Source organism: Tenrec ecaudatus, chromosome 12, assembly GCF_050624435.1.
Source record: "Tenrec ecaudatus isolate mTenEca1 chromosome 12, mTenEca1.hap1, whole genome shotgun sequence".
NCBI classification, from domain to species: Eukaryota; Metazoa; Chordata; class Mammalia; order Afrosoricida; family Tenrecidae; genus Tenrec; species Tenrec ecaudatus.
In genome coordinates, this window is record NC_134541.1 from 61,692,034 (window position 1) to 61,702,668 (window position 10,635).

At 39.3% G+C, this 10,635-nt stretch overlaps 1 non-coding gene across 1 annotated transcript; it reads left to right on the plus strand.

Moving 5' to 3' along the window:
- Positions 1-304: 304 nt before the first annotated feature.
- LOC142423628 (small nucleolar RNA SNORA8) lies at positions 305-443 on the plus strand. Its single transcript, XR_012779237.1, has one exon. It is a non-coding gene; the product is annotated as a small nucleolar RNA SNORA8 (small nucleolar RNA).
- The last annotated feature ends 10,192 nt before the right edge of the window (positions 444-10,635 follow it).

Consider the following 10,635-nt stretch of genomic DNA (forward strand, 5'->3'; position numbering starts at 1 on the left):
GCAGATATCAGTACTTCACACTTGCCAGAACAGAGCAGAGGTCAAGGAGTCATATGACTGAGGCTGAAAGGCTAAAGGTCAGAGATAAGCATGCCTGTTAGCATGTCTGAGAGGAGACTGACATCATCAAAGAACTCTATGCCTAGCATTACTGATCCTGAATTGTAACTATTGGGTCTTTAATAAACTTCATAATGATAAATACTGTCTGTGAGTTCTATGTGGGCTTTTAAACAAATTATTAATCCCAGCAGAGAGGTAGAAAGGACAGTTGGTGTCAAAATTGGTTTAAAAGAAAAGGTGGAGCACTGCATGGTATCTGCATCCAGCAGCCTTTTCCTGCTGGGGTGTTCAAAGGACAGTGCGATAGAAAGTCAGTATCTGGCATCGTTGGTTTTCGTGGCTTTGTGCATGTTAAACCTGGTATTTCTATTGGTACAATTCACATAATTCCTTTGACTGATAACCTGCTGGTTGATAAAATGTTAGGAGCTGATTACTTTCTTTTGTAGGATATCTGAAATTGAGAGGAAGGGCAGAATGAATCGGAGCCAAAGATGGCCCTGAAGAGAATAACAAGTTTCAGGCATGAAATGTTTGACATTTGTCCATAATGGAGGTTAAAGTGTGGTGTAACCAGAAGCATTGACAGTTTTATCTTATACTCAGTAAACGTTTGTTTCTGCCTTTTCAAGATCTGTGATTAATGCCTACTGGACGACGGTGGCACCTTGAAAAGGGCTACCTTGAAGATGAACTTCTACAAGATTTTGAGCAACTAAATAGCAACAGATGGATGACAAAGACATGTAAAACTCATTAAATAAAATTTATTAACATTAAATAAAATTTATAAAAAAGGTTTACAATGTAAAAGAAAAGGTGGGAGGGTGTAGGTAGGTCTGACCTTCGCCTCACAGGAAACTGCCTTAGATAGCTGATTCTGATTATCTTGATCTTTCTCCCACTTTGTGAAGTTAGAGGAGGTCAGATTCTGCCCTCACACCATTTCTGTAGCTACCAGGACCGAGATTTAGCCATCATCTGAGATCTAAGCTTAACAAATATAACTACATCCTTGACTACTAGAGACTAGGACAAGGAATCACAGATGGTTGAGCCCATTCAAACCAATCTTCACTACCAAAATGCCAACAGTAGGACGTGACTTTTCAGCAGTTGCCAGAGTACACTACAACTCATGATCACCCCACATGTGAGAGCAAACCTGCTCTGTAAGACTTTTCAATAGCTGAAAATGTGCTCCATGCGATTTTTCAATCGTGGATTTGTCAGACTATTGCCCAGTCTTTCTTTTGAGGTGTCTCTTAGTAGACTTGGCCCTCCAGTATAAGATAGTATTGTTTGCCCTCCCCTGTCAGTGCTTGTGATAGTTAAGCTTTGTGTTAGCTGGGCTAGGCCGGGGTTCTGTCCTTTGGCAGTTGAGGCATCCCGTGTTATCACCTAACAGTATAATCTACTCCATGCTGAGATCTGCTATGAGCAGCAAAGAGAATTAGGAAGGATTACAGTCTGCTTATTCAAGTCATAGTCCTGAGCTATTGAAAGGAAATGTCCTCATGGGTGTGGTCCTTACCTATTTAAACAGACTTTGTAAGAAGGTGTCACTCTTCTTGCTAATGTGGATCCTATATCTATTGCATCAACTTTTGATTATTTGGACTTGAGCCAGTGGCCTGCCACAGTGCCTGCCAAAGCTGGATTCATACATCTCTATTGCCACTAGCCTGACCTGTTGACTTTAGATTCATCCACCTCTGCCTCTACCAGCCTGTAGTCTTCCTGCTTCCTGATTCATCGCCCTAGCAGATAGTAAGTCAGGAAAAGTGTCCAGATTAACATCTGACCCACAGATTTTAACTAGACTAGACTTGTCTGCTTCTACAACTGTATAAGTCACTTTCTGGATATAAGCTTCTTGTTTTTAAATAAGTTTCTTTCTTTACATATATGTATGTGTCACTGGTTTTGCTTCTCCAGAGAACCCAGCCAAACCACTGGCATTATATTCAGATAAGAGTAAGGTTTCCAGGTACTACAAATGGTTAAAATTGTAGACAACTGAACAAAAAGATTTTGGTTTGAGTATAATCAGAGATGCTTTGGATGAAAGGCCTACTAATCTGCTTCTGAAAAATCAGTCATTAAAAACTCTACTGAGGAAACTTATACTGTGAAGCTCACAGAATACCATGAGTCAGAATCTGCTAGATGATTAGTGGTTAGAGGATGTGAGTGAATGTGAGTGTGTGTGTGTGTGTGTGTGTGTGTGTGTGTGTAAAATAAGTCTCAAACTCCTAGGAGATAATGATTCTAAAGCTACAAGAATAATCCCAGATACTAATGAGGCACACTCCACTTCTTGCATATAAATGCATAAACATCTCCTTAGAAAGACTTCCCTTGAAACCATTAGAATGTACACTTGTATGGGTTTTGTCCATTTTTGTTCACTGCTTTATATTCACTTCATAGAACAGTGCCAGCTGAGCCTGTCTTACCAGGTGGATGAAAGCAACTATGAAAATATATTTATTCAAAAAATATATACCCTCCCCCATATGGAAAAATCTCCATTGAGCATGTGGAGCTTTGGTAGTACACATTTTTTCCCACTAACCCAGCATCAAACAACTTGCTCTCAGTTAGTGCACCCAGTGGCATCACCTGGGACGTTCTCTCTGGTCACAGAGAATTTTTTCGTAAAAGTTTTGCTTGAGCCTTGCACCTATGAAATTTTGTTTCCTGCTTAAGAAAAATGACACAGAAACTGTTGTGATGTGGAACACAGTTAAAAGGACAGCATTATGGGAAAAACTCAAGTGTATAAGTGGTTTTCTCATTTCAAAAAAGATGAAATGTTGGTTAACATTTGTTGATGATAAACCTAGTTCTGGACATCCGTCAACTTCCTAAACAGACAAAAAGGTCGACTTGTAACGCATTTGAAGTTTGTTTCACCAGGTCAGACTGTTAATAAAGCTTTCTATTTAGAGATTCTGAAAAGATTGTGTAAGTGTGTGACAAAAAGGCCCAATTTATAGCAGATGGGAGAGTTTTTTGGCACCATGACAATGAATATGCTCACACAGTCATCTCAGTGTGCTAGTTTTTTGCAAAAAGCAGCATGCATCTTACTACCTCACTTTGTGCAACTTCTTTGTGTTTCCACGAATGAAGAGGGACATGAAAGGGCAGTGATTTGACGATGTAGAAAAGGTGAAGAAAACAAAATGAGGGAGATGCACCAGCCATCAAAATAGATGAGTTTGAAAACTGTTTGCACAAATGGAATTGCAGATTTGACAAATGTAATGGAGAATAAAGGTGATAAAGTTGTTTTGTAAAAAAATATTAAACACACAGCTTTGGGGGGAAAAAAGAACAGTGCCTGCTACATGGATGCCAAATACCTAGAGAATTAAACACAATCAAGTTTGTTAATAAGGGGCAGGCAGGGTGATGCAAGAACACTTTGTTCTAATAACCTAGCACTCTGTGATGCTCACCTTCTCTGACACAATTGCTGAAGACAAAGCAGGTGCATAAGTAAATGTGGTGAAGAAAGCTGATGGTGCCCGGCTACCAAAGATATAGCATCTGGGGTCGTAAAGGCTTGAAGATAAACAAGAGGCCATCTAGCTGAGAAGCACAAAGCCCATTTGGAAGAAGCATACCAGCCTGTGTGATCATGAGATGTTGATGGGATCAGGTATCAGGCGTCAAAGACCCAAAACAAAACAATCAAATCATATTGATGTGAATGAGGGGCAGGGCAGATTAGAGTGCTAATGCCCATATGTAGTCAATTGGACATCCCCTTTCAGAAAGTTCACAAAGAAGAGTCAAACCATTCAAAGTGCAGCATAGCACTGACAAAAAAACACAACTTTCCTCAAGTTCTTTAATTCCACAAGTTTTCCCCCAACTATCTTGACCTCAATTCTACCTTACAAATCCATCTAGACCAGAGCATGTACACTGGTACAGATAAGAGCTGGAAACATAGGGAATCCAGAACTGATAAACCCCTAAGGTCTAATAATGAGAGCAGCCATACTAGGAGGGTAAGTGTAAGGGAAGCAGGGTGCAGCGAGGGGGGGGGGAGTAAGGGGGAACTGATCACAATGATTGACATATAACCCCCTCCCAGGGGGACAGACAACAGAAAAGTGGGTGAAGGGAGACAGCGGTTGGCATAAAACATAAAAGAGAAAACAAAAAACCCACAATAATTTATAAATTATCAAGAGTTTATGAGGGAGAGAGGTTAGGGGAGGGAGGGGAAATTTTAACAAAGAGGAGCTGATACCAAGGGCGCAATTAGAAAGAAAATGTTTTGAAAATGATGATAGCAACTATTATACTAATGTGTTTGACACAGTGGGTATAGGTATAGATTGTGATAAGAGCTGTAAGAACCCCCAATAAAATGATTTTTTTTAAAGAGGGAGGGAGGAAAAGGGAAGAAAACCACATTTATTGGGGGGGGGGTTAACAGAATATTATTACTGATTTCATTGTTTGAGATGGTCTATGTAATTATATATAATATGTTTCCTTTAAGAAAACTAAATAACACTTTTTAAAAATGAAAAAAGATTAATAAATCTCTTTTTTCATTTTATTTTATAAAAGGTAGCATGCTATCATATTTCAATGTATTTTTTAATGAAAAAGATTCAAGATAAAAGTCTTGGTCGTGCCCCATTTCCTACCCATCCAGTTCTCATGTCAGGCACAGCAAACCTGGTAACCATTTTTATAACTTTCTTATTTATCCTTACTGGTTTTCTTTCCATAAATCAAATCCAAACATCTATTTTACTTTATTTTTCAAAAGAGAAAAAATATACCACCTCTTCTCTTTTTAAAAAAATCACCTTGTGGTTGAGAATATACATAGGGAAACACACACCAACTTCATTGTTTCTTTATGTACAATCATTCTCACGTTTTCTGAGTTGTTCTTCCTCCATTAACATAAACTGACTACCTTCTAAGGTTCCTACCTAATTTTTTAAATTGTTGTCATTCTCAAACTTTAAAGATTATCTTAGGACAATAGTTTCAGTTCTCATCTAGCCCCCTTGCCTTTGAATTCTGATATTGCAAAGAATTTTACATTCTCTTTGGCATTTTCTCTCTTTTATTCTCTCTATCTCTTTTTTTTCTTTGCATCTTCTCCCTTTTGATTAGGATTATTCTATAGAACTTTTAGATCAATAGTTCAGTAATGTTAGTTGAGCACTAGCCAGTTTTTCTGTTCTTACGGCAAAGAAGGTCAGTGTTCATGGAAGTGATTAACCACATGTTCCATAACCTCTTCCTATTCCTGGCTCTCCTTCTCCTATTGTCCCAGGAAAATACAGACCAACTGCTATGCCTTGGGTGGGTGACAGCTTACAAGAACTCAGGCACAAACTAGAAGGCATAATATATTATTCAGCCAATAAACTCAGATTTCCCATAAAGCCACGATATCAAACTTCCTAACCAATCATCTAAATCCTATGAGAAGTTTGGATACAGAAAACCATCCTCAGCAGCTATGATTTTTTTCTTTTTGTCATTGTTGTAAATATAGCTATTACCCAACTTTTTCCAATTCAATATGTTGGTGTATAACTTGTAAACAATTAATTATTATAATGAGTTGCATAACACTACACTTAATCAATATAATACTTCTATCACTGTTAAGTCTCCTTTCTCCTCCCTCCTTGCCCTAGTAACCACTAATAAACTTGATCTCTATAAATATTTTCTTCTATTTTTATATTAAGTGAAGTCACGCGATATTTTCCTATTGTGATGAACTTATTTTACTCAACATAATCTCTTCAAGTGCCATCCACACTGCAGACATGAAGGCATAAAGACTTCATATCTTCAACTAGCCGCTAAATGCACATATGACATTTTTTTCATCCATTTATATGTTGTTGGGTTTTTAGGTTGTTTCATTTTTCATCTACTGTCAATTGCAGTGAACGGACATTGGTTTACAAATCTCTATGAAATTCTGTTTTCAAGACTTGGTGGGTAAATTTGTAGAACTGGAATTGCTGGGTCATCTGGGAGTCCTATTTTGAGTTTCATGAGGAACCACTACACTGTTTTCCAGAATGGTTATTCTATTTTGAATTCCCATCAGTAATGGATAAAGGTTCCACTTTCTTCACATCTATCAGCATTTGTTATTTTCTGTTTGCTTTGTGTTGTTTATCTTATTTATCCCGGTGGGCATGAAATGACTTCTCATTGTGGCTTTGATTTGCATCTGTCTGGTGGCTTATGACCCTAAGCACTTTCTCATGTTTGTTGAGCATTTGAATGTCCTCTTGGTGAAATGTCTATTCCCTTCCTTCGGCCATTTTAGGATTGGATTATTTTTCTTATTTCTAAGTTGTTCAAATTTTATATTTTTATGTGTATAGGGCCGACTTCTCTAGAGATGCAAAACCAATGAGGCCTATCTATCTATCAACATACACACCCACATATACCTACAAATATGCATATGAGGGAATACCCACAAAAACTGGAATTGTGCTGGGCAGAACAGAGCTGTAGTCGTATGCATTTTCCCAGCTAGGAGAGCATCAAGCAATTCGCTCTGATGCAGTGTAACCAGTGGCGTCATCTGGGAAGGTTCTCTCTGGTCACAGTGACGTTTTTCATAAAAGCAGTTTCACTGGAACCTCATTTTTTTTGTGTGATAGCCAATTAAAGAGAACAGCATGCGGCTGTGAAATTTTATTTACTACTCAGGAAAAATGCCACAGAAATTGTTGTGATGTTGAACACTGCTTACAAGGACAGCACTATAGGAAAAAACCCAAGTATACGAGCAGTTTTCTCATTTCAAAAAACGTGAAATGTCAATTGATAATGACCTCGGCTGGATGTCCATCAACTTCACAAACAGCGAAAATGTCAACTTGTAGTTCTTTGGGTGTTTGTTCTACCAGGTCAGACTGTTAATCAAGCTTTCTATTTAGAGGTTCTGAAAAGATTGAATAACAGTGTGCAACAAAAAAGGCCTGATTTGTGGCAGACGGGGGACTGGTTTTGCAACCATTATAATGCACCTGCTTGTGCAACCATCTCAGTGCGTCAGTTTGGGGCAAAAAAAACTGTGTGCTTCTCTTGTTCCACGCACCTTACTCACCTGACTCCACTCTGTGTGATTTCTTTTTGTTTCCACGAATGCAGAGGAACATGAAAGACAGCAATTTGACGAACTAGAAAAGGTGAAGAAAAATGAGGGAGGTGCTATCAGCCATTCAAACAGATAAGTTTGAAAAATATTTCCAAGAATGGATTCGCAGAGTTGACAAATATGGTAGTTACATAATCTCCTGTCAACTTGTGAAGGGGTGGAGTCTAGCCTGTCAATCAGTTCACAGTTTGATGGCCTTATTTGGAGGTACGCAGGAATAAATAGCTCACTGGAGGCCAGATACACTTACTCCCTGTGGGACATTCCTGTTTATAAGCTATGTGGAGCTACACTGATAGAGCCAGAGTCCTGGAGCTGGAGAAGCCACGTGGAGACCCATGCCAGTACTGAGATGCTTCCACCACCACTGAATCCACAAAACTTTCTACCCATTGGCCTGTGATCTTCCTGAATTCAGCATCATTGCAAGGCTGCATGCGTCTAAAGAGGAACTTATGCAGGGAATCCAGGGTGGATGATACCTTCAGGACCAAGGGTGTGAGGGACGATGCTGGGAGAGTGGAGGGTGAGTGGGTTGGAAAGGGGGAACTGATTACAAGGATCCACATGTGACCTCTTCCCTGGGAGAGGGACAGCAGAGAAGGGGGGAAGGGAGACTCCGGATAGGGCAAGATATGACAAAATAACGATGTATAAATTACCAAGGGCATATGAGGGAGGGGGAAATGGGGAGGGAGGGGGGGAAAAAAAAGAGGACCTGATGCAAGGGGCTTAAGTGGAGAGCAAATGCCTTGAGAATGATTGGGGCAGGGAATGTATGGATGTGCTTTATACAATTGATGTATGTATATGTATGGATTGTGGTAAGAGTTGTATGAGTCCCTAATAAAATGTAAAAGAAGAAAAGAGAAAAAAATGATTAGGGCAAAGACTGTACAGATGTGCTTTATACAATTGATGTATGTATATGTATGAACTGTGAAAAGAATTGTATGAGCCCCAATAAATTGTTAAAAGAAAAAAAAAGAGGAACTTATGGACTAGTATTGACATATGGGGTAATATTGGACTTATGAACTTGATCTGGGCTGGGATTTTTAAATGTATAATTTCTCTTTGATATGAAGTTCTCTCTTACATAAATGATTGTCTCTGGACTTCTATCTCTAGTCTATCCAGACTAACACAACAAATGTATTAAATGGAATGGAGAGTGCTTTGCAGGTGAGAAGGCTTTTTGGTAAAAAAAATTTAAATACATAGCTTTGAATTTTTTTCTGGTTTTTTGGAGGGGTACCCATACATACATACATACAGAGACAGAGATGGCTCACATCGTTTTAGAAGTAGTAAAGTCCAAGTCTAGGCAGGTTCTGAGTCTGTGGGTAAAATATTAAGCTTGAGGCTTCTCCTAAACTATGGAAATTCATAAACCAAACCAGCAGGAAGACTAAAGGTTAGTGGATACAGAGGCAGATGAATCCACACTCTGCAGGTCAGGCTTGTGACTGAAAGAGCAACTGAATCCAAGGTCAGAAGGTCAGGTGGCAGGTCATTGACAACACCCAGCATTGTCAGGCCATTGGCTCAAGCCCAAAGTACCAGAGGTCAATAAGCCAGATGCTCATGATGCAGTGAGCCAGGATCTAGACCCAGTAAAAGACAAAGCAAGATTTCCCACAACATCCACTTATGTTGGAGGTAGGCAGACGAAATTTCCTTTCAATTGCATCGGGGCGATGACCTGAGTAAGTGATTGCATCCCATCATAATCTTCATACAATTGACTGGCTGATCATAATAGATCCCATTATGGAGTTGATTATATTTGCTTAGGAATTTCCTAAATTCCAGACATATTCTTTATGTTAGGGTGGATTCTTTAAAGAAACAAAACCAGAAGGTGTGTGTGTGTGTGTGTGTGTGTGTGTGTGTGTGTGTGAATTCAAACCAAACTCACTAACATCAAATCAAATTAATTCAGATTCGTCAAGGTTTACTAAATCTTAACTGCCAAAACACTGAAAATCCTGGCCCAACCAAGTTGACACAAACCCATCACAGTCCACCCATTGTCAGCTTGATACCTGTACACATCTTCTTAAACTATACATAAAATCTAAATAAAGATAAAGATGTCATACTTGTGCCTAACGTGATACAACACACACACACAACTGAAAATATACTATCCCCATTGACAGCTTATATGTTCTGAGTGAACTACACCAAAATATTTGATGCGTACACATAAATAAGAAATACTCTTAACAATTACAGTCCTCATTTCTGCAACTGATCATGTGACCTTAGCTGATATTTAAAACTACCTTCTTCCACTACCAGTTCTATATTCTCTTTGCCCTCAACAAGTCCCTCAGTTAGTTGTAATTCTTGCCTGGTGGAGTGACCCAAAACTTCAATCTTGAAAGATTTAGGTTAGTAGTAGTCAAGTCAGAATTAGGTTGCTTTAGGGCAGTGGTTCTCAACCTGTGGGTCACGACCCCTTTGGGGGGGTCGAATGACCCTTTCACAGGGGTTGCCTAATTCAGAACAGTAGCAAAATTACAGTTATGAAATAGCAATGAAATTTTTATGAAATAGCAATGAAAATTTTATGGTAGGGGGGTCACCACAACATGAGGAACTGTATTAAAGGGTCATGCCATTAGGAAGGTTGCGAACCACTGTTTTAGGGTTTAGTCACAGAGCATGAATAGAATTGAGATATCCTAAGGAATCTCCTAAATTCCAGGCATATTCTTTATGTTAGGTTAAGCTCTTTAAGAAATACAACCAGCTATGTGTGTGTGTGTGTGTGTGTGTATTCAAGCCAAACTCACTACCATCAAATTAATTCAGACTCAGCAAGACCGTAGGACATGGTAGAAATTCCCATGTGAGTTTCCAAGATCGTAACTCTTTGTGGGGGCAGAATGCCTCATCTTCCCCCATGGAGCAACTGGTGGTTACAAATTGTGTTATCAGCCCAATACATAAACTACTATCCGACCAGGGCTCCTATATGTACATATAGAGAAACTTAAATCTAGAAAATGGCTCCCACAATTGTAGAAGAAAGAAAGTCCAGTCAAAGTCCAGATAGACCCCCAAGTCCACAGGTCAGGTGTTAAGCTGGAGGCTTCTCCTGAGTTCTGTAGCTTTGGGAGTTGATAGATCCAAGATTGGCAGGAGGACCACAGGCTGAAGACTGCAGAGACAGAAGACAGGTCAGATGGCAGGCCACTGATAGTTCCTAGGACTGGTAAGCAATATGACAGGCCATTGGCTCAAGTCCAAAAACCAGAGGTCAGTGAACCAGATCAGGATACAGACCCAACAACATATCAGGCAAACTTTCACATGGCATCTGCACATATAGGAGTAAACCACATATACAAGGTAACTTCCTTCAATTGAATCAGGTT